At 41.6% G+C, this 21,518-nt stretch overlaps 1 protein-coding gene across 1 annotated transcript in view; it reads left to right on the top strand.

Moving 5' to 3' along the window:
* Window positions 1-21,518, top strand: part of ETV6 (ETS variant transcription factor 6) — a 234,745-nt gene that overhangs the window by 83,273 nt on the left and 129,954 nt on the right. The window lies entirely within an intron of this gene.

Below are 21,518 nucleotides of genomic sequence, written 5' to 3'. Positions count from 1 at the left end.
TATTATAGATTGTACATACCTTGCTTGGTATTGTGAAAGGAAGGACCTAGATTTTGCTGTTCATAGGCTCTGGGTTCAGAGACTGGCCTGCCACCTGTTAACATTATGCAAGTTATATAACATTGCTGAATCCCAGTTTCTTAGTCGTTAAAAAAAATGGGAATTAAAACGTTTGCTTATTTAATTGCTGGGAAATTTAAGTGAAATAATGTATGTGCCTGTTACAGAAGAGTTGACTATAAATAATAGTTTGTTTTCTTTCCCTTTAAAGATTTTTCCCCCTCTAGACTTTAAGCTCCTTAAAGAAGAGATTTTTTTTTTCCCTCTTACATATCTCTATATTCTTAGTGTCTAGCAGTGCCAAGCAGGTATTGTTTGAATCAAAGAAAACACTTTTAGGAAGGTCGTCAGATCATTGTTTCACTCACCAGTGATCAGTTGTGTATCTACAGTGTATCAGGCACTGTGCTAGGAGAGTGGAGTCAATAATATAAATAGACTGTGTCACCACTTCTTTAAGTCCAGCTGGGAGAGAAATATTACATGGGTAATTAGAGTAATGAACAACTTTGGTCCTCGACCTGAGCTTTAAATTTTGGAAATAGACAACATCATTTGGCGTCAAATCTGATGAGTAAGGTTTTTGGTCAGATAAAAGAAATAGCAATAAACCATTATTTGTAACTGGCTCTGAAAGTCCTAAAAGAGGCGTTTCGGGAGTACTTTGAGGAATGATGGCATCACTGGAATAAGTGTAAGTACATTATAGAGCATCTATCTTGAGAGGCAGCAGAGTGAATGGGGTGAGATCGTAGTAGGTAAGGTATTCCAGGAATTTGGAACCACCTGGAATAAGGCCTAAGATAAGTCAAATAACTAGCTCATCCGGCAGTGAATGTGTCTCCTGGAGAGAAGTGGGAGATGGGGTGGTGTTGGCAGCTTGTAGCAAGATTTGTGTGTAGATGGTTGGACTTAAAACTTTGTCAATAAGTCACTAGATGGCCCTGGGGGAAAACACAGGACAAAAGATGAGTTTGTGTTGGCAGTAAGAAGTGCTGTGAGATTGTCTAATGAGGCTCCTTCATTCATTTCAGCAAATACTTAACAAGTGGTGCTGTGAGCCAGCAGGCACCGCTCACCCAGGGGGATGTGGCGGTGAATAGGATAGCCAGGGTCCCTGCTCCTGGGGAGTTTCCTGCTAATGACAGCTAATGACAGCCTTCGCTTTTGGGTGAGTAGGAGGTCTTGGACTCCAGTGTGGTTTGGGAGTCTGAGGGGAAGGGGAAAGCGAGGTAGGCCCCCAACTGTGGATGTGGACACAGGAACATCAAAGTCCAGGCTCCAGCAAACCATCGACCTGGAAACAAGGAACTGAAACTGAGGCTTAGATCCAAACTCAAGGTCAGGGTCTGCTGAGAAGGTCAGGAAAGCACAGACTGGGGAGGCTCGAGGAGAGGCAGGAGGGGAAGCCCTGAATGGGGTACCCATAGCTGAGCCCGTGGGTGGGGAGGGAACTACTTACAGCTGTGAGTCAGGATGATAGAGCTGAAAACCTATAATCAACTGTAAGAAGTTTTCTAACACCTTTATGGAACTAGAAAGTGTTTATTGACAGTGGTTTGAGATGAATGGGATATTTATTTGGTTTTTAGGATATTCAGAGTCATGCAGAGATTTTCATCTTATCAGTGTTTGTATTGTCATCTAGGCCTAACACCCGCAAGGCCAGCTTTTGAAGAGTAGACTGCTTTATTTTTCCAGTCTCCATGTTAGGACTGTTGTTGAAACCACTGGTGAGGCTTGACTGGTGATAGTCTAGCGTGATTTTATGGCTTGGTTGGCCGGTTGCTTTCTAAGGATGCAAAGAAAATTACTGCCCAATCAAGCAGTTTCAACACCCGAGTGAATTTCAGATGATAAAGCCATATTCGTGTCATGGTTCTGTCACTATTTTAGAATTGTATTTTGCTTAAAGGAAGAAGAAAAAAAAATACTAATAACATCTTAATGCTTCAAAACTGTGGAAAAAAATTTTTATAGGAAGAACTTGAGTTAAGTCTAGTGGTCTTTTTTTGAGATTGTTTTTACCAAGAATGAATAAATAGTCAACAAAGTCCTTCAGTAAACTCTCCTTCCCCTTCAGAGCCACTTTGCACACAGACTTTATCATGATAACCAAGAGTTTCAACAACATTATAGGCAGAAGGTAGCTGGGAACAGATGACAACTTTGAGCTGAGGACTGCTACCTCCCTCCAGAGAAGTTAGGTGATTCACTCAAGAATCTTGTTACCCCTTTAACCCCAGTTCCTACATCTGTCAGGTGGTTTTGTGCTAGTGCTGGTGACATGACCCCAGGGGTGTTAGGAGCATATGCCATTGAAGGACCATAATTATCTTGATTAAGATCCTTAGTAGCTTCTTTACTAGTTTAGGGTTCTAAGATTTTATTAAGAAGTTAGCTGCTTGGAGTTCAAAGCATTTCTTCAAATTACAATCAGTTGATAGTTCATTGTGCAAAAACGAAGACCTAACCATTAATACCAAGGTTACTTTGAGGAGAAAAACAGCCTACATGTCGCATTCGCCACCTTAGAGTGGCACAAAGACAGCCCTGACAGCCAGGTCCGGGATCATGCTCCTCTCCTAGGGAAAAGCAACTGGATGGGGATTCATTCTTAAGCAGGAGAAGGGGGTCTGGGGCTTGAGCACTGAAGAGAGACAGCTTTCTGGGTGGGAGAAGGGGAAGGAAGGGCAGGTCAGAAGTGGAATGGGTTTCCATTCCTTCTTGCTTCTCCTTCATTAACCTTGTCTTGCTCCTGCAACAAGTGCAGCTAGTGCTGGGCACACGGGCTCCATGAGAAGCTACAGGAAGAGAAGCAGATCAGCCTTCTGGGGGGGTGGGGATGGGGGAACTCCAGAGGCAGCTGGGAAGGAAGAGACACCTGTCTGAGCGGTTGTTCATATATTGGCCAGGTAGTCACTGTTTAGGAACTAACTGCCTGAATTATACTGGTAATCTACATTTTATGGTTAAAAGCAAAACAATAGCGGTCTACTCAGGAGGGAAGGACAGTTGGCAAATTGATTAAAAAAGTGTCTAAAAACCGATTGTGAAATATAATCATTTCATGTGTGTCCTGACTTTATTATTTTTGTCTTGATTTAAAATAGTGATTCTCAGCCTTACTCCTCTGCATATTGAAATCACAGTTGGGGGGTGGGGTGGGGGAGGGTATTTAAAAATACTGATGCCTGGCCGATTTCCTTGGATGCTGGTATTATTTTTTCCTCCCTTAGATTTCTTCAGATGATTCTGGGGTGCAGCCAAGATTCAGAATACCTGGTGTAAAATGTGTGTTTCCTAAATTGTTAGCTGGTCCTGAGTTCCTGAGTATGTGGAAATTCAAGCATATTTTTCATGTACTGTTGAGCACTAATTATTTTAACGAAGGCAGGGATCTTACGTACCGTAAACTTATTAAATAGCATTAACAACAGGACTACAAGAGTGCAAGACATCAGATTCCTTATTATTTCAAGCTGCTTGATATTCTGTTAATCACCAGTGTCGTTGTGCATGTATACACATACTTTTATTTCCTGTCATTTTTAGAATGGTACTGATTCTGATGGCATTTTTCATAGTAATATTCACTTTGTCAGCAAAACTAGTTTTCAGTAAACAGTAAAACTCCCAGATCTTTCTCATTGTGACCACAGAGAGCTCATATAAAGAGTCTTGGGTTTAAGAATCTGAGAATTTCTATGATTTTTGACAAGTAGAAGTAGAGATTACTTGCCAAGATGGTTATTACTTCTGGAAAAGTTTTTCTAAAAGAGGAAACACGGATGTGTGACACTCTTTAATCAGTATTTGATGTTGTTTCTATGTTACTTTTTAGAGTGATGGAGGTTGGGGGGAAAAAGATGAAGTCAGCCCTAATTCCACAGTCAGTCATATAGTGAGGTCATTGTCATCTTCAGTCTTTGTTTCAATGAAATTAATTTCTCATTTTACACCATAAAGACAAGTTTAATTATTAAAGCACACATAAAAAGCAGTGCTTTATTTGAGATTTCTCAAATTCCTTATCATAAAATGCCTCACATTTTTAGAGAGCCTTCGTTTCAAGAAACTCACAATATTTTATAAGCTTCACCTTATTTATCCCTACAATAGCATTATGTGGCAATAAAGATGGGAATTGTTATGCCATTTTCTCAGACAGCAACACTGAGGAGATGCTGACTTCTTTTACTTTGCCGGTTAAGCACAGTGCTCTTCCATGGTTTTATTGAAAATTATGGCAGTAAACATTTTGCAGAGATATAAATCTTTTCCAGATTGAATTTGTGCTTGTTACTCTAAGTAGAGTTTACAAGGCTTTTTCTATTTCTATTTATTTCTCAGCCTGAGGCAACCCAGGAATTATCTGATATATGTAGAGTAAGGGGCTTTGTTCAATTTGAGCATGGCAGTGGTTGTAACCCAGCCGCTTCCTTACTGATCCAGGGGGTGGGGGTGTCTCCTGGTTCCTTGGAAATGGGCTGGATCCAGTTAGGACCTTTTAGGACTTCATGCAAACAGCTTTATTGGGGCTGCCATTTTAGAGACTTTATTCAGCTTTATTCAGCATTTTTGTGGATTACCCTCATGTGAATTAGAATGTAAATCTTGCTCTGGTATCAAAGTCTTTAAAACCTTATCAGGCATGTGGGCCATTTAAGCTATAGACATCTTGTGAAGATAAATCATAGGGCAAAACCCTTTTTAGCTTGAAAGGAGGTCTGAGTTGCCTCTCCTCCAATCGTCCCCATCAAGCAGCTAGGGTTGTGGGTTTGAGCTATAGTTTCTCTTTATCTGATTCTCTTCCTTTTACAAGACTTCCAGATACAGCCATCCAAGAAAGAGATGAAGATGGGCAAAGCCAGAGTGATGCTGTAATAGAAAGGAGAAGCTGCTAGGGGTGGGGAGTGAAGCGTTTATCAGGCAGAAGAGGGAAGGTAAGAAAAGAGGGAGGAATTAAAGCACAGGTTCAAAACAACCCTTTGGGCTCCTTCTGCCTGTGGGCTCTGCAGAAACCTGGCCCCAATCCTTTCCTCTGCCCGGTTTTTAGGTCCCATGATTCCCCGGGCTGAGGATGCTGCACTGTAAATTCTGTAGGAGGGCAGTCACATGGCAGGTAGAACATGCCTGGAAGGTATCTCTCCTTTGGGGGGAGAAATTGAGAAACCTCTCTAATGACACCCTTGATACAACTAAATAGCAACTCTCAGTTCATTACCCATTAGCCTAAGGCAGGGACACCGCAGATTGGCTAATTGTAATAGCCAAACCATGAAAGGGAATGGCATTAATGGAGGAGAAAGCAGCTAATAAAGAGCTGTGCTTGGTCACTTTGTTGAACCCAGGATGTAAGCCGCTGTTAATTTAAGTACCTGTTTCTTCTGCTATTAAAATTAGGAAGAAAGGATGTAGTGACCCTCTTTCAAAAGGCTGATCAAAAGCTTAGGGGCATTTTTGGATCAATCCAACAGCAAGACTTTATTTCCCCCGGAAGTAATGCTTGCTGGTTTTGTATAAATAAAGTCACACCACCTTCTTACACTTCGGAGACCCCCTCTCAGCAGGACCTGCACTTTCCCGGGGGCTTGCAGGAGCGGTGGCGTGTGTTGCTGAGCTCACGTAATATCCACTTGGAGTGAAAGCAATCATCTGTATCACATCAGGGATTAGGAGTGTAGTCGGGGGCATGGAGTGGCACACGTTTAATTGTCCGACGCAGATCCAGAGCCTGTGCTGTGACCTCATCTCCGTCAGCATGAGGTTCCAGCCAAATGAGCTGAGCACCCTTCAAGCAAAAAACATCCCTGGAAACCACAACCTGGCATGAAAAGGAATCACAGCTTGAGATTCTGCTTACTATTCATGTCAGAAATACTTAAGAAATTCAGGGAAAAAATCCGTAGCATCTCAAGGTTGGAAAGGATCTTAATTAAAATGTGTTAAAATTAGAACAATAAAGACATCTACTTCAGTTATTTAAAAAAATAGTTTTTATTGATTTCAGAGAGGAAGGGAGAGGGAGAAAGAGATAGAAACATCAACGATGAGAGAGAATCATTGATCGGCTGCCTCCTTCACGCCCCCTACTGGGGATCGAACCCACAACCCAGGCATGTGCCCTTGACCAGAATTGAACCCAGGACCCTTTAGTCTGCAGGCCAATGCTCTATCCACTGAGCAAAACCAGCTAGGGCTCTACTTCAGTTTTTTTGCTTTGAGGGTTTGTCTTTAAAGAATCCTAGGATCCTGTGAGGGGACTCTGGGGACGGATTGTTGGAGAAGGAGACTGTGGTATCCATGTTTTGTTTGGATCTTCTCCACTCACACTGTGATTAATGACCTTTGATTTGCCAGGAGATTTAAGATTGTATAGAAGCAGAACCTTGGAGTTTTAAGGCACCTTCCCAGTGCAGGAACCTCTTGTAGAGTCACCTTCTAGCCTCAGCTTAAACCAGCTTTTTGGGGAACAATAAGTCACACCTAATTCCAGAGCACAGGTATATGTTGCTGGCCCTGTCTTCTGAGATGCTTCAGGTCAGCCTTAACTCTTCCTTACCTGAGTCCTTCTCGTGTTTGAAGACACCTACAAGGATCCTTTAAGTCCTTTTCCCCACAGGTTACACATGTCCTCAGTGCCTTCATCCAGTCCTCATTTGAGAGACTGGGAGCCTCATCTTCAGGCCGTTGGAGAAGCTTGTTGGACTGTGGCCACGGTGTTTCTGGAGGCAGGCTTAGATCCTTCTTGGTATGGAAATCTGGACGATGCCGGTTCCAAATAAATGTTGACAGGAGCCTTTCCTCCTAACTGCACCTGTTTGTCTCGCCTGTACATTTCGATTGGATGCTCTTGGATAAATGGGAAGGAGTTGAGAGAGGGAAATGTATTTTGTTGTTGTTAAAGAAAATTTTATAGATAAAAGTAACATATTTTTACTGAAAAATTCCCCAAGATGAGCTATCTATGCAAGGTGAAGTCATCCTATGCGCAAGAAGTCTGTAAATGCCCTGTTGGACCTGCTGATCATGCCCACAGGTAACACATCCCTGGATGGATTCTACTGGCTGCACCTGCTCAGAGCACATGCTAGGAGAACTTCTCCGGGACATCGCATTTGGTCCCCTTCTTCTTTTTTTTTTTTTTTAGAATTTTTTTTTCAAATTTTTATTAAGGTATTATATGTGTACATATCTTACCATTGCCCCCCCCACCCCACTCCCATACATGCCCTCACCCCCCAATGTTTTGCATCCGTTGGTTACTCTTATATGCATGCATATAAGTCCTTCAGTTGATCTCTTATTTCCCCCACCTCTCCCTAACCTTACCGCTGTAATTAGGCAGTCTGTTTGATGCTTTACTGCCTCTGTAACTATCTTTTTGTTCATCAGTTTATAATGTTTTTCATTATCCCTAAATGAGTGAGATCATGTGGTATTTTTCTTTCATTGACTGGCTTATTTCACTTAGCATAATGTTCTCTAGTTCCATCCAGGTGTCTACAAATGGTAGTAATTCCTTCTTTTTTATGGCAGCATAGTATTCCATTGTGTAGATGTACCATAGTTTTCTGATCCAGTCATCTGCTGACGGGCACCTAGGCTGTTTCCAAATCTTAGCTATTGTAAATTGTGCTGCTATGAACATAGGGGTGCATATATCCTTTCTGATTGGTGTTTCTGGTTTCTTAGGATATATTCCTAGGAGTGGGATTACTGGGTCAAATGGGAGTTCCATTTTCAGTTTTCTGAGGAAACTCCATACTGTTCTCCACAGTGGCTGCACCAGTCTGCATTCCCACCAGCAGTGCACGAGGGTTCCTTTTTCTCCGCATCCTCGCCAACACTTGTCGTTTGTTGATTTGTTGATGATAGCCATTCTGACAGGTGTGAGATGGTATCGCATTGTCGTTTTGATTTGCATCTCTCGGATAATTAGTGACTTTGAGCATGTTTTCATGTGTCTCTTGGCCTTCTGTCTTCTTTCGAAAAGATTCTATTTAGGTCCGTTGCCCATTTTTTTATTGGATCATTTATCTTCCTTTTATTAAGTTGTATAAGCTGCCTGTAGATGTTGGAAATTAAACCTTTATCAGTGATACCATTTGCAAATATGTTCTCCCATACAGTGGGGTTTCTTGTTGTTTTGTTGATGGTTTCTTTTGCTGTGCAAAAGCTTTTTATTTTGATGTAGTCCCATTTGTTTATTTTCTCTTTGGCTTCCATTGCCCTAGGGGCAGTATCACTGAAAAAGTTCTTTTGGCATATGTCTGAGATTTTGCTGCCTGTGGATTCCTCTAGTATTTTTATGATTTCCCGTCTTATATTTAAGCCCTGTATCCATTTTGAGTTTATTTTTGTGTATGGTGTAAGTTGGTGATCTAGTTTCATTTTTTTTGCATGTATCTGTCCAATTTTCCCAACACCATTTATTGAAGAGACTGTCTTGACTCCACTGTATGCTCATGCCTCCTTTGTCAAATATTAATTGCGCATATTGGTTTGGGTCGATATCTGGATTCTCTATTCTATTCCATTGATCTATATGTCTGTTCTTGTGCCAGTACCAGGCTGTTTTGAGGACAGTGGCTTTGTAATACAGCTTGAAATCTGGTATTGAGATCCCTCCTACTTTATTCTTCTTTCTCAGGATTGCTGTGGCTATTCGGGGTCTTTTTTTATTCCATATAAATTTTTGGAGAGTTCTTTCTAGGTCTGTGAAATATGCTGTTGGTATTTTAATGGGGAGTGCATTGAATCTATAGATTGCTTTGGGTAGTATGGACATTTTGATGATGTTGATTCTCCCAATCCATGAACATGGTATGTTCTTCCATCTGTTTACATCTTCCTCTATCTCTTTTTTTCAGTGTCCTGTAGTTTTCCGCATATAGGTCTTTTACCTCCTTGGTTAGGTTTATTCCTAAGTATCTTAATTTTTTTGGTGCAATGGAAAATGGGATTGCTTTTTTAGTCTCTCTTTCTGTAAGTTCACTGTTGGTGTATAGAAATGCCATAGATTTCTTGGTGTTAATTTTGTATCCTGCTACATTGCTGAATTCATTTATTAAGTCTGTTAGTTTTTTGATGGAGTCTTTCGGGTTTTTTATGTACAATATCATGTCATCTGCAAATAAGGACAGCTTTACTTCTTCTTTTCCAAGTTGGATGCCTTTTATTTCTTCTTCTTGTCTAATTGCAATGGCTAATACTTCCAGTACTATGTCAAACAGGAGTGGTGAGAGTGGGCATCCTTGTCTTGTTCCTGTTCTTAGGGGAAATGGTTTTAGTTTTTGCCCATTGAGTATGATGATAGCTGTGGGTTTATGATATATGGCTTTTATTATGTTGAGGTATGATCCTTCTATTCCTACCTTGTTGAGAGTTTTTATCAAGAAAGGGTGTTGGATTTTGTCAAATGCTTTTTCTGCATCAATTGATATGACTATGTGATTTTTATCTTTCAATTTGTTTATGTGATGTATCACATTTATTGATTTTCGGATATTGTACCATCCTTGCATTCCTGGGATAAACCCTACTTGGTCATGGTGTATGATCTTTCTGATGTACTGCTGGATCCGATTTGCTAGAATTTTGTTGAGGATTTTGGCATCTACATTCATGAGGGATATTGGCCTGTAATTCTCTTTCATTGTGTTGTCTTTATCTGGTTTTGGTATTAGGGTGATGCTGGCTTCATAGAAGGAGCTTGGAAGTGTTCCTTCCTCTTGAATTTTTTTGAATAGTCTGAGGAGGATAGGTTTTAGTTCTTCCTTGAATGTTTGGTAAAACTCTCCTGTGAAGCCGTCTAGCCCCGGGCTTTTGTTTGCCGGAAGCTCTTTGATGACTGCTTCAATTTCTTCCATAGTTACTGGCATATTGAGCTGTTTATATTCTTCCTGATTGAGTTTTGGAAGGTTATATTTTTCTAGGAATATGTCCATTTCCTCCAGGTTGTCCAGTTTGTTGGAATAGAGTTGTTCGTAGTATTTTTTAACAATCCTTTGTATTTCGGCGGGATCTGTTGTTATTTCACCTCTTTCATTTCTGATTTTGTTTATTTGGGTCCTCTCTCTTTGCTTCTTGGTGAGCCTGGCTAGAGGTTCATCAATCTTGTTTATCCTTTCAAAGAACCAGCTCTTGGTTTTGTTGATCTTTTGTATTGTTTCTTTGGTCTCTATGTCGTTTATCTCTGCTCTGATCTTTATTATTTCCTTCCTTCGGCTTACACTGGGCTTTTCTTGTAGCTCTTTTTCTAACTCTTTGAGTTGTTGGGTTAGGTAATTTATTACCATTGTTTCTTGTTTTTTTGCAGTAGGCTTGTAGAGCTATGAACTTCCCTCTCAAGACTGCTTTCACTGTGTCCCATAGATTTTGGATTGTAGTGTTTTCATTGTCATTTGTTGCCATGATGTTTTTTATTTCTTCTTTGATCTCTCTGGTAACCCAGTCATGGTTTAATAGCATGCTGTTTAGCCTCCATGTGTTTGATTTCTTTGGGTTGTTTTTATTGTAGTGGATTTCCAGTTTTATGCCACTGTGGTCTGAGAAGATGCTTGATATGATTTCTATCTTCTTGAATTTGAAGAGACTTTGCCTATGTCCCAACATATGGTCTATCTTTGAAAATGACCCATGTGCACTTGAGAAGAATGTATATTCTGTGGCTTTGGGGTGAAATGTTCTGAAGATGTCAATTAATTCCATCTGGTCTAGTGAGTCATTTAGGATTGATGTTTCTTTGCTGATTTTTTGTTTAGAGGATTTGTCCAATGGTGATAGTGGGGTATTAAAGTCTCCTACTATGATTGTATTGCTGTCAATCTCTCCCTTGATATCCTCCAGGAGTTTTTTTATGTATTTGGGTGCTCCTGTATTGGGTGCATATATGTTTACCAGAGTTATTTCTTCTTGTTGGATTGCTCCCTTTAGTATTATGAAGTGGCATTCCTTATCTCTTGTTATGTCCTTCAGTTTGAGATATAATTTGTCAGATATAAGTATTGCTACCCCAGCTTTTTTTTCAGTTCCATTTGCCTGGAAAACTTTTTTCCATCCCTTCACCCTCAGTCTGTGTGCGTCTTTTTTTCTGAGGTGGGTTTCTTGTAGACAGCAGATATATGGGTCATGTTTTCTTATCCAATCCATTACCCTATGTCTTTTGATTGGGGCATTTAATCCGTTTACATTTTTTTAAAAATATATTTTATTGATATTTTACAGAGAGGAAGGGAGAGGGATAGAAAGCTAGAAACATCGATGAGAGAGAAACATCGATCAGCTGCCTCCTGCACACCTCCCACTGGGGATGTGCCCGCAACCAAAGTACATGCCCTTGACCAGAATCGAACCAGGGACCCTTTAGTCCGTAGGCCGACGCTCTATCCACTGAGCCAAACCGGTTTTGGCAAATCCGTTTACATTTAAAGTTATTATTGATAGGTACTTATTTGTCGCCATTCCTATTCTTTACACCTGTGTTCCTTCTTCGCTTCCTATTTCTTTTTTTTTTACAGCAGACCCTTTAGCATTTCTTGCATTGCTGGTTTGGTGGTAATAAATTCCCTTAGTCCTTTTTTGTCTGTGAAGCTCCTGATTTCACCTTCAATTTTGATTGACAGCCTTGCTGGGTACAGTATTCTTGGATTCAGACCCTTTGCATGACTTTGTATATTTCATTCCATTCCCTTCTGGCCTGATGAGTTTCTGTTGAGAAATCAGTTGCTAGTCTGATGGGGGTTCCTTTGTATGTAACTTTCTGTCTCTCTCTGGCCGCTTTTAAGATTCTTAATTTGTCGTTGGTGTTTGCCAATTTAATTATAATGTGCCTTGGCGTTGGTCTTTTGGGGTTCATTTTGCTTGGGACTCTGTGAGCTTCTTGGATTTGTGTGGGTTTTTTCTTCTCTATATCAGGGAAATTTTCTGTCATTATTTCTTCAAATAGGTTTTCTATTCCTTGCTCAGCTTCCTTTCCTTCTGGAACCCCTATTATGTGGATGTTGTTTTGTTTCATGTTGTCCCAAAGTTCCCTTAGGCTCTCCTCCTGCCTTTTAATTTTTTTTTCTAGAAGTTGCTCTACTTGGGTATTTTTTCCCATCTTGTCTTCTAGCTCACTGATGCGGTCCTCTGCTTCTTCTAGTCTACTCTTGATGCTTTCTATTGAGTTCTTTACAGCAGCGATGTCATTTTTCATTTCGTCTTGGTTCTTCTTCATTTCCTCTTGGTTCTTGCTCATATTGTCGAATTTGTCTTCCATTCTTTTCAGCCACCTTATGACCATTTCTCTGAATTCTTTTTCTGGAAGGTTGCTTGCTTCCATTTTGTTTACTTCCTTTTCTGGTGATGCCTGCTTTTCTTTCATATGCGGGCTGTGTCTTTGTCTCCCCATGGTCTCTCTTCTCTGGGTGTCTGGTTATGTAGTTCTCTCTCTCCTGCGTTGATTTAAAGGCACAAAATACAGCACTACCAGGTACAACACACAAGGCACTGAACAGAAATGTATTCACGATATTAATAACCCCAAATAAAGGTGACCACCAGAGAAAGGCAAATTAGGGGATAGTAGAGAAAGAAGAAGAGGAAAAAGAAAGAAAGAAGAAGAAAAAAAAAGGGGTGTCAAAATGAAATTGGGAAAAGGGAAAAAAAAAGTAAGAGAGACAAGAAAGAGACTAAGAGAGAAAGGGAAACAGACTATATATATTGGGGATAAAACTCCAATAGAATAATCACTTATCCCAGCAAATGCCAGCAACAAGTACCTGGGGATTAATACAAACTACAACACCAACTAATATTGAGTGAGGCAAGGGAAAACAGAAGCACTAAACAAATAAAAAAATAAACAAAAGAAGAATAAGCAAAACAATCTCACAAAAAAGCATAAAAATTCGATATAATCTACATTCAAGCGAACAACAACAAAAGTACAGAGAGAAAAACAATTTTTTGGATAGTTAAGACAGTGAAGAGAGAGGTGTGTATGGACTTGGAGCAGGGGATTGGAGGTTAGATATATAAGTAGGGTGAAATTTTAACAGGGGGTAAACAGAAAGAATAGGGAAAATCTAAAGCAGGAAAGGGGTAAGATAAACAGGACACCGAAAAGGGAAAAGTGAGGAAGAGAGTGATGGCATAAAGGTAGATTTGAGATAGAGTAAAATGATGCTAAAGGAAATATAAAAATAGAATGTAGAACATTAATCCCAAAACAAAATGAAGAAAAAATAAAATGACACTTAAAAAAAAAAAAGATAAAATAGCAGTAGTAATAATACGGATTGAAAATAAAAATGTAATAATTAAAAAGGTAAAGTCAAGTGAGGAAAAAAAATTAGTTTCTTGAGTAAAAGATGCAAAAAATGAAAATTAAAAAATAAAAAATAAAAATAAAATGTGGAGTAGTGAAGGTCATTCACTTCCTCTGTTGTTCTGTTTGGCACGCCTGTTTCTCAGTCCGGACAGTATTGCAGTTCCCTGCGTTCCACTGCTCTTCAGTGTTGTAAGCCAGTCCTGATTTTAAGCAGGCGGTGTGTCTTAATTTCTCGTATTCCTTTATTTTTTATTACACAAGAGTCAATTTGTGATTCAGCCCCTGGGTGGCAGTGTTTCTGGATTGACTTCCGGGTTTATCTATGGCCTCTCTAGGCAGTGTTAGAGCCTTCTTTCCCTGTGGCACTCACTACCGGTTTGTGGCAGTGGGCTGCCTCAGAGCTGGCTCTCTGATGGTCACTCCCCGCTCCGATCCCCAGGTTCCAGAAAAACAACTTTCCCCTTCAGTCTCCCGGGGTGTCCCCAACTGGGTGATCCTATGAATTGGGCTCAGTAATCAGAAGCAAGAATTTCAAGAGGAAAAAGCCCAAGTGTGCGCACTCCGTGGCTGCTCGTAAGTCTAGCACACCCCTGAAATTCTTAGGGTGTCCCTGCACTTCAGATCAAAATGGGTTGCTTTTTAGAGAGCCCTTCTGTTAGCAGCTCTGAGGACCCCTTTCCACATTCACAGATCACGCCAGCCCCAACAGCCACGGATTTTTCTAGGCACAGACTTCCCTGGTCCTCCAGCTCCCGCAAAACGCGCGTTCCTCTCTCCCGCCAGGACCAGAGACCTCACCTTATCCCAGGCGGAATCTGACCTTTCCGTGGTGGAGTGTAGAGCTCCTCTGAACCCGTGTGTTTGCGCCAATTGGGGAGCGTTGTTCTGGGGCTCGCAGCTGTTCTGTGGGTGCCGCAGTTGTGGATTCTCAGGCTTCCAATAAGCTCCACTTTCCGGTTCCAGATGGCGGAGACTCAGCGTCCAAGCCCGCAGCTCCGGGAGGGGACCCAGCCGCAGTGGGAGCTGCCAGGTCAGAGGAACCCCGTCTAGCAGTCTCCCACCTTCTTCTGGAGTTCAGCCGTCCCCCAACTTGCCAACAAACACTCCTAGTGCGACCCTCAGCTGTTCTTTCTTTCTGCTCCGGGACAAGGCTCGGAACACGTCTGTCTATTCCTCCGCCATTTTTCTCCCTGGTCCCCTTCTTTCAGCTAAATGCTTTGACTCCCTCCACCTATGCTCCCTACAAGATAAGCAACAAGCTTCAGAAAGTCAGCAGCCTGACTTAGTGACCCTCAAAAATCCTGCTGGAATTCTGAGGGTGCAAAGCAATGAAATAAACTAAAACTGTGACAATTCTCACACACTTGAATTTATCTCTTGGGATTCCCCATAAGTTGTGAAGCCATTGTGGATTGGCTGGCGCTACTTAAATGTCATTTCTTAGTGTTTCTCTTTGTAACTGGTATCCTATTTCTCAGGCTGGTGACTTGCACAAGTTGCTCAACCCCTGTGAGCTTCAGATCAGGTTCCTCATGTGGAGTGGAGATAATGAAGCCTTCCTTACAGGGTTATTGTGAGTCTGAAACAAAGGCTTCATGGGAAATACATTCCAAGGGCTCTCTTAATGGTAGCTCCTCTTCCTGCGGTGATGGTATTGTCCAACTAAGACTGGGACACATGGTATCGTGCATGAGTACTCATATGTATTTATGGGTAAAATGACCCAACATTTTAAATATTTGGGCCATCTGGGAATTCATAACAGATAGTATAGGCCTGGTCTCCTAGTGGCCTGATGAGTGCTGAAATATTTCATAATGATCATAGAAAAGCTTAATGGTCTTTTATAGCAATGCTTGATTGCTCCGTCTATCTTTTTATTCACTTTGCTCACATCGCTGTGCATAGATAACATCATTCCATGTAAAAGGAAGACTTAAGATGCTTTGACTTACTTGTATCTATTTGACAAACACAATACCCTGTCTTCTGATTTTAGGATATAATAGGCCAGGAAGGTGAGGAAAGGGGGGATTTCAGTTATAAATCTGTAGGAATCTGCATATTTCAGGTCCCGAACCCATCTTCTTCTATGTCCAAAGCAAGAGCATTCCTTAAACTGGTGAAGCTGTGCTCCTAGGAAGATGCCCGCATCAGAGTGAATGTGGCTTGTTGGGCGCTACACCCCTGTACCCCCACTGCGGGGCTGAATGGGTGTCTGGGTAACCAAGAGAGGAAGCTCTAGAGACCAGGAATATATTTCCCATCCACCTAATTTTTACAGGGTACTCCTATTCCCCCAATCATTTCAATCATGTTAAAAGCCAAAGACAAATTGGGCTGTAAAAACCTAATACCTTCAGCAGCCAGAGCCGGGGTGGGGAACGTCCGGCCCGTGGGCTGTAGAAAGCCCTGGAAATCATTTGGTCTGGCCCTGCCAAGGCATTAGGGGTGAGTTAATTAAATGTTTGACCAAATATAGCAGGCTCATTTTTAAGCTGATAATTTTATATGGCCCACGAATAATGTTATAAATATCCATATGGCCCTTGGCAGAAAAAAAGTTCCCCACTCCTAACCCAGAGGGATGTTGCTCTCAGGGGAGGAGCTGGCCACTAGGAGAAGAGCTGACTGGGGCCGCTGGGTTAGGTGTCTTCTGGAGCCTGCATGGGATGGGAGGATAGCATTGCAACTGCACTGCTGTGATTTGATGGCCCTGGTTTTCTACTTCAAAATTCAATGGAACACCTCAGTTCCTAAGATGTATCCCGGATCCTAAGGTATACTTTTCTGGGGAGATGCCCAACAAGCCATGGTCTGTATATATAATGTATATTATCTAAAGAAGACCCACAATTGCGTTTTTTATCAGGTTCTTTAAGTTGATCTCGCTAAATTTTGGGATAAACAAAATATTGAACGTAGTTATTCATGTGAATAAGATCGACATTCAGGAGTTTAGGCTCCTGTGTATGTCTGTTTGTATCCATGATGCCAAAAACCTAGAAAACGGTGCCACTCAAATTTCAGTCTTGCGCATTTTTTGGTCATGTGTTAATGAAAGCTTATTTAAAGAAAGCCAAAGCCACCACCTTAAATCATTTTGGAGCCAGAAGAGGGTACTTAAGTAAATGTGTATTCAGACTTCAGTTTAGCAATCTCAGAAAATAGCTTCCCATAGAAGAGATTTCTTCTGTTCAGTGTACAGGAAACAACTATAGTACAAGCATCAGCTTTCCTAAAAACCTTCAGGGTGGAAAAGAGTCCTTTCCTCAAAGTACTGAATATCACCCATGTGACTGTTGTATCTCTGGTGCCTGCTGTTTTCCATCTTGTCTGGGTTGATGAATTTCAGCGCACGAATGAGACACCAAAGAGCTGCAGGATGCGAAGGGTACCTGTGGCATTTTTGCTAGCGTTCCCCAGGAAATGGTCATGGTCACCGCTGTTTCCATGACACTTCCTCCTCAGTGCTCTACACAGGCTTCAGAGACCATCACTGGGTAACCCTGGCATTTATAATGGAGATGGGACTAGTTCTCGAAATGGATCTTAAAGCAAGGACCATCTCAGCTTTGCAGTAGAGGAGTCTTTGAAATGACCTGCAAACCATCTTTTAGGAAGCACAACCAAACTTTCTTTCGGTTTTTCTCAATCCAAAATGCTTGGTCTTTTTTATTCCCAGGAAGGTAACATTTCATAAGCAATAGGCTCTATATTTCTTAACCTTTCAGCCTCATCAAAGAGTCAGTGGTATAAAAGCAAATGCATAAATTCACCAGGGGGATCCCCAGGATTTGAATAATTTTGAATAGGAAAGACTTTTTGGTAATGAGAATATTTTTCCACTCTTCCATACTATGCAGCCATGGGGTAAGGGGTGGGGAGAAATGCAATGTTTCTACTTGGCGCATAATGTATAAGCTTGTTTTACATGAGAGTCACAGGTTCCTCAGCACTCAGTTTAAAAAAGAGCAGCAGTGCCCTGCAAACACGGCTCAGTGGTTGAATGTGGAACCATGAACCTTGGTCAGCAGTTCTTTCCTGGTTAGGGCACATGCCCGGGTTGTGGGCTCAATCCCCAGTAGGCAGCCGATCAATGATTCTCTTTCATCATTGGTGTATCCGTCTTTCTCTACCTCTCTCTTACTCTCTGAAATCAATGAAAATATATTTTAAAATAAATAAATAAATAAATAAATAAATAAATAAATAAAAATGAACACCATTGGATGGGTACCTGTCACTGGCCCTCTGTGGTTGGAGAAGGAATGAAGAGGGGGGAATAGAACTCATTCTGGTTTTAGTAGTTGTGCTTATATTGACCCTACTCCATATTCCATTACATTTTTTGGGGGGGAGGGGGGAAGCTTTCTATAATAGTAAAATTTACATTCCATCTTTTGCCTAAAACTATCTTTAGCCTCATTTTTTTTCTTTTCAGAGCTCGGTGCAGCTCTTCCTCCCCCCACCCACCCTTCTCACGGATATTACAGTTGGCCTTGGAAATGGCACGGCTTCCCTTTTGATCTGCAGGTTGTGTCTGCACATTTGAGAGCAGCCTGTTGTTGTTTCAGCACCTGAGCAATAATGCAACCACATCACGGCCCTTGTAGTTACATCATTGACCCCCTCTGGCAGTTTATCCCCCTACAACACGTGAATGCACCCATATCACTGTCTGCAGCACTTTACTTTAATTAGACCAGTGGTGATAATCCTCTTGGGAAAATTGTTATCCCCTCTGTAATCATAAAGTGAAACACCTTTGGTTTTCATTGGGCTGGCAGTTTGTTCTAGAAGTGAATGAGCTGTAAGCCAGTACTTCTCTTTGTTGGGGTCTGACCAGAGAAGCCATTGTGAGAATAAGGAGGTTTCCTTTGTTTGGGAAATTGTGGATGTTAGGCTCCTTAAGCTTCTCTTTGTAGATGTTTCCATCTGAGATAGCCGGATTTGTTTCATTTTCCTTTTTCTAATTGATGACAGTGTGCTGAATGCTAAGTGCATGGCTATAGTAATAGATAGAAAAGCCAGGACCGCGTGGGTCACCCTAGAGATTAACAAAAAAAAGTCAAAGGATTCCAGCTGTATGTTTTGTTCTGTTCGGAAAGGAGCCCGGGCACTGGGCTGCAGCCTTTCTGGGGTTCCCTGTCCTCGGCTGGCCGCTGAGCCCAGGGCCACAGTCGTGTGTAATGACTGTTAGCAAATCACTGGAGGCCCTAGCAGTGCATTTAGCTTTCTCCTGACTGGTCTCTTCATTGAACCTTTTAACAAGAGCTTCCTGTCTCCCAAGTTTATGATGTCAAAATATTGCTGAGTGAAACCATCATCAGGAACGAGAGGAATTCAGGGTCTGCCATCACTCAGTCTCTGGCCTTCTTTTTATAGGTTTTATCATAAAATAGTACAGATGGCTCAGTGGTTGAGTGTCGACCCATGAGCCAGGAGGTCGGGGTTCGATTCCCAGTCAAGGCACATGCCTGGGTTGCGAGTTCGATCCTCAGGAAGGGGCGTGTAGGAAGCAGCTGATTGATGATTCTCTCTCATCATTGATGTTTCTATCTCTCTCTCCCTCTCCCTTCCTCTGTTTGAGATCAATAAAAAACATACTAAAAAATAAAATAAAATAGCACAGTTGTTTCCATCCAGAATTGTGTGGACATGTCAGGGAAGGTGGTGTAAAATGCCAGGGCAAGCACTGAAGTGTGACATTCGGTGTAGCAGTAGGGACAGGGGTCCTTGCAGAAGTTCAGACCCAGGGCTGTTACAGAGAAAGTGCAGTGCGATGAAGGCACAGCACACTGACGATTCAGCAAGTCAGAGCGTACACCTTTTAAAGGTGGCACCTAGCTCAACTCTTTCGTAAGTAGCCAGAGCTAGACTGTCCACAAAATAAAGTAAAATCCTCATGGAGGACTGGGCTTCACCCAGTTTTCCTTGGTAGAGGTGGTGAGGGATGAGGAAGCTGGGATGAGGTGGCCTGTCACTCGTAGGGACTGGATCTCGTGCTTTGAAGGGAAAGTCATCGTATTCTGAAATGCCGTCTTCTTTTTTCTCCCACTCATGCCAACCCATTTAAAAATTCTTTGGCTGCACAAAGTTTTCTTCATCAAAAGTTTCACTTCTGCAAAAAACCCTAAAAAAAACAGAAAGCTATTTCTGGGAATGAAGTTAACGGTAGATAAGATCTCCAGATATATATTGGGACTGGGGTGGGGGGAGGGTGGGAATTACTCTTGGGTTGAAGCGTATGGAGCATTTGTTATAGACTATGTTTACAATGTTTTCAAAGCCTGTTTTACCTTGAAAAACCCCTGAACAGATTTTTGTATGTTTCCCATGTGAGTTCATGTCTTTCCTCTTTCACCCCAAAAACCCCAAACACGAAAAATATAACTCATCCTTAGAGTTGCTCAAATTATGTGTGATGTTTGATCAAGTTCAAGAAAAGTGAAGTTGAAGGTTTCGCCTCTGGGTGACCTTTCAGAGAACATCTTGATTGATACAGAAATGAAATTTGGCATGTATGTGACTGCCCCTAGTTAGCAAATCCACCAGGAAACTTTAGGATATATGTTTAAACAGAAATATTCCAAATGCCCAATTTGCTGGTAGAGGATGCCTCAGGGAAGGTGTGGCCATTCCCTTTGGAGATTACAAAAATATGTATATAGTCATTTAAAATTGAAACTTCCTACCACAACCACCAAACTTTCCAGGGTATGAACAGAAGAAAAACTTGACTTTTGGTTATAGGCCCTGGGACTCCCCTGCTTCCCTTCGCATATTTGATGAAATAGAAAATGTTAGAGAACTGTCTTCCCAAAACATAAACCCCTGAGCTTTACTTTAATCTGTGATTTTTCTTTCGCTCCTGATTTCTGTTTTCACAATGGCATTTGACTGATCTTCCTCCCCACCAGCCTATTTTTAGACCCGGTGTGTCCCACTTTGCTTTGCCCAGTTAAACCACAGAAACTAACGGAAGTGATGTTCAGTGTGTATGGCCTGCGCGTCAAACTAGTGGGTATGCAGATCTAAGATGCAAATTGCACTGTTCTTCTGGCCCTCAGCTCCAGGGTTGGTTTCTTGCCATTGTTGGCCATGTTTTAACTTCAAACAAATAATTATCTTTTCCATCCCATCCAGTTGTTTTAATTGATCTAACAAACACTGCCTGTTTGAATTTAAACAGTGGATCTGCCGAAGCCCCCTCCCTCCCCTTTCCTTGTCTGTTGCGTGTTTTTAGTTAGATAGTCGTTTTCTTAAATGCAGGTGATTCTTTGAATCTCTGAAACAGTTCAGAAGAAAAGGAAATATTGATTCTAGATAGAAAATGAAGGAACAAGAAGTTAACGTTACAGATAATTCCTTGCTCTGAAGAAAAAAAAATTAAACATTGGATATATATTTTGGCTGGTTGTTGTACAATGAGATTGGTAGATAATAGAAACGTTTTGCTTGTAGATTGATGAACTAAATCTGGAATTTATAGTCCATCACTTTGTGCAGATCTCTCATTTGACCTGAGTACAGGATCATACTTGGATTAGACTAGGGATATTGCCAGAGGAGAGGAAACGTGTTTTAATGTACTGGTGGCATTATTATGGGACTTGGAAAGTCATTTTTGAGAGTAGTCTTTAAAGCCATTCTCTAGGTCAGGGGTGGGAAATGTCCGGCCCATGGACCGTGTAAGGCCTTCGAAATCATTTGGTCTAGCTCTTCTAAGGCATTAGGGGTGAGTTAATGAAATGTTTGACCAGATATAGCAGGCTCATTTTTAAGTTGATAATCTTGTATGGCCCGAGAATGATGTTATAAATATCCCAATGGCCCTTGGCAGAAAAAAGGTTCCCCACCCCTGCTCTAGGACGTACTTAATCATTTCCTCCGCCTTGTCTCCCCTCTTTACTTGAACAAAAGCTCTAGTACAGAGAGAAAAAGTGGGCACCCATTGATCCGAGTCCAAAGGAAAAGCCCTGTGTTATAAACCTCTCCAGAGTTCTGTTATAGATCCCAAAAGCTGGAGCTCTGAAATGCAACAGAACAGCGTCTGTCGAGGGGGCGGGCGGGATTGCTTGGCATGTGCTCAGATGCCCCCTGTCCCTTTTGCTCCTCTCCCTTAGTTCACACCTAG

The sequence above is a fragment of the Plecotus auritus genome, assembly GCF_963455305.1.
Source record: "Plecotus auritus genome assembly, chromosome: 3".
Lineage (NCBI taxonomy): Eukaryota > Metazoa > Chordata > Mammalia > Chiroptera > Vespertilionidae > Plecotus > Plecotus auritus.
This window is presented reverse-complemented; position numbering and strand designations above follow the sequence as displayed.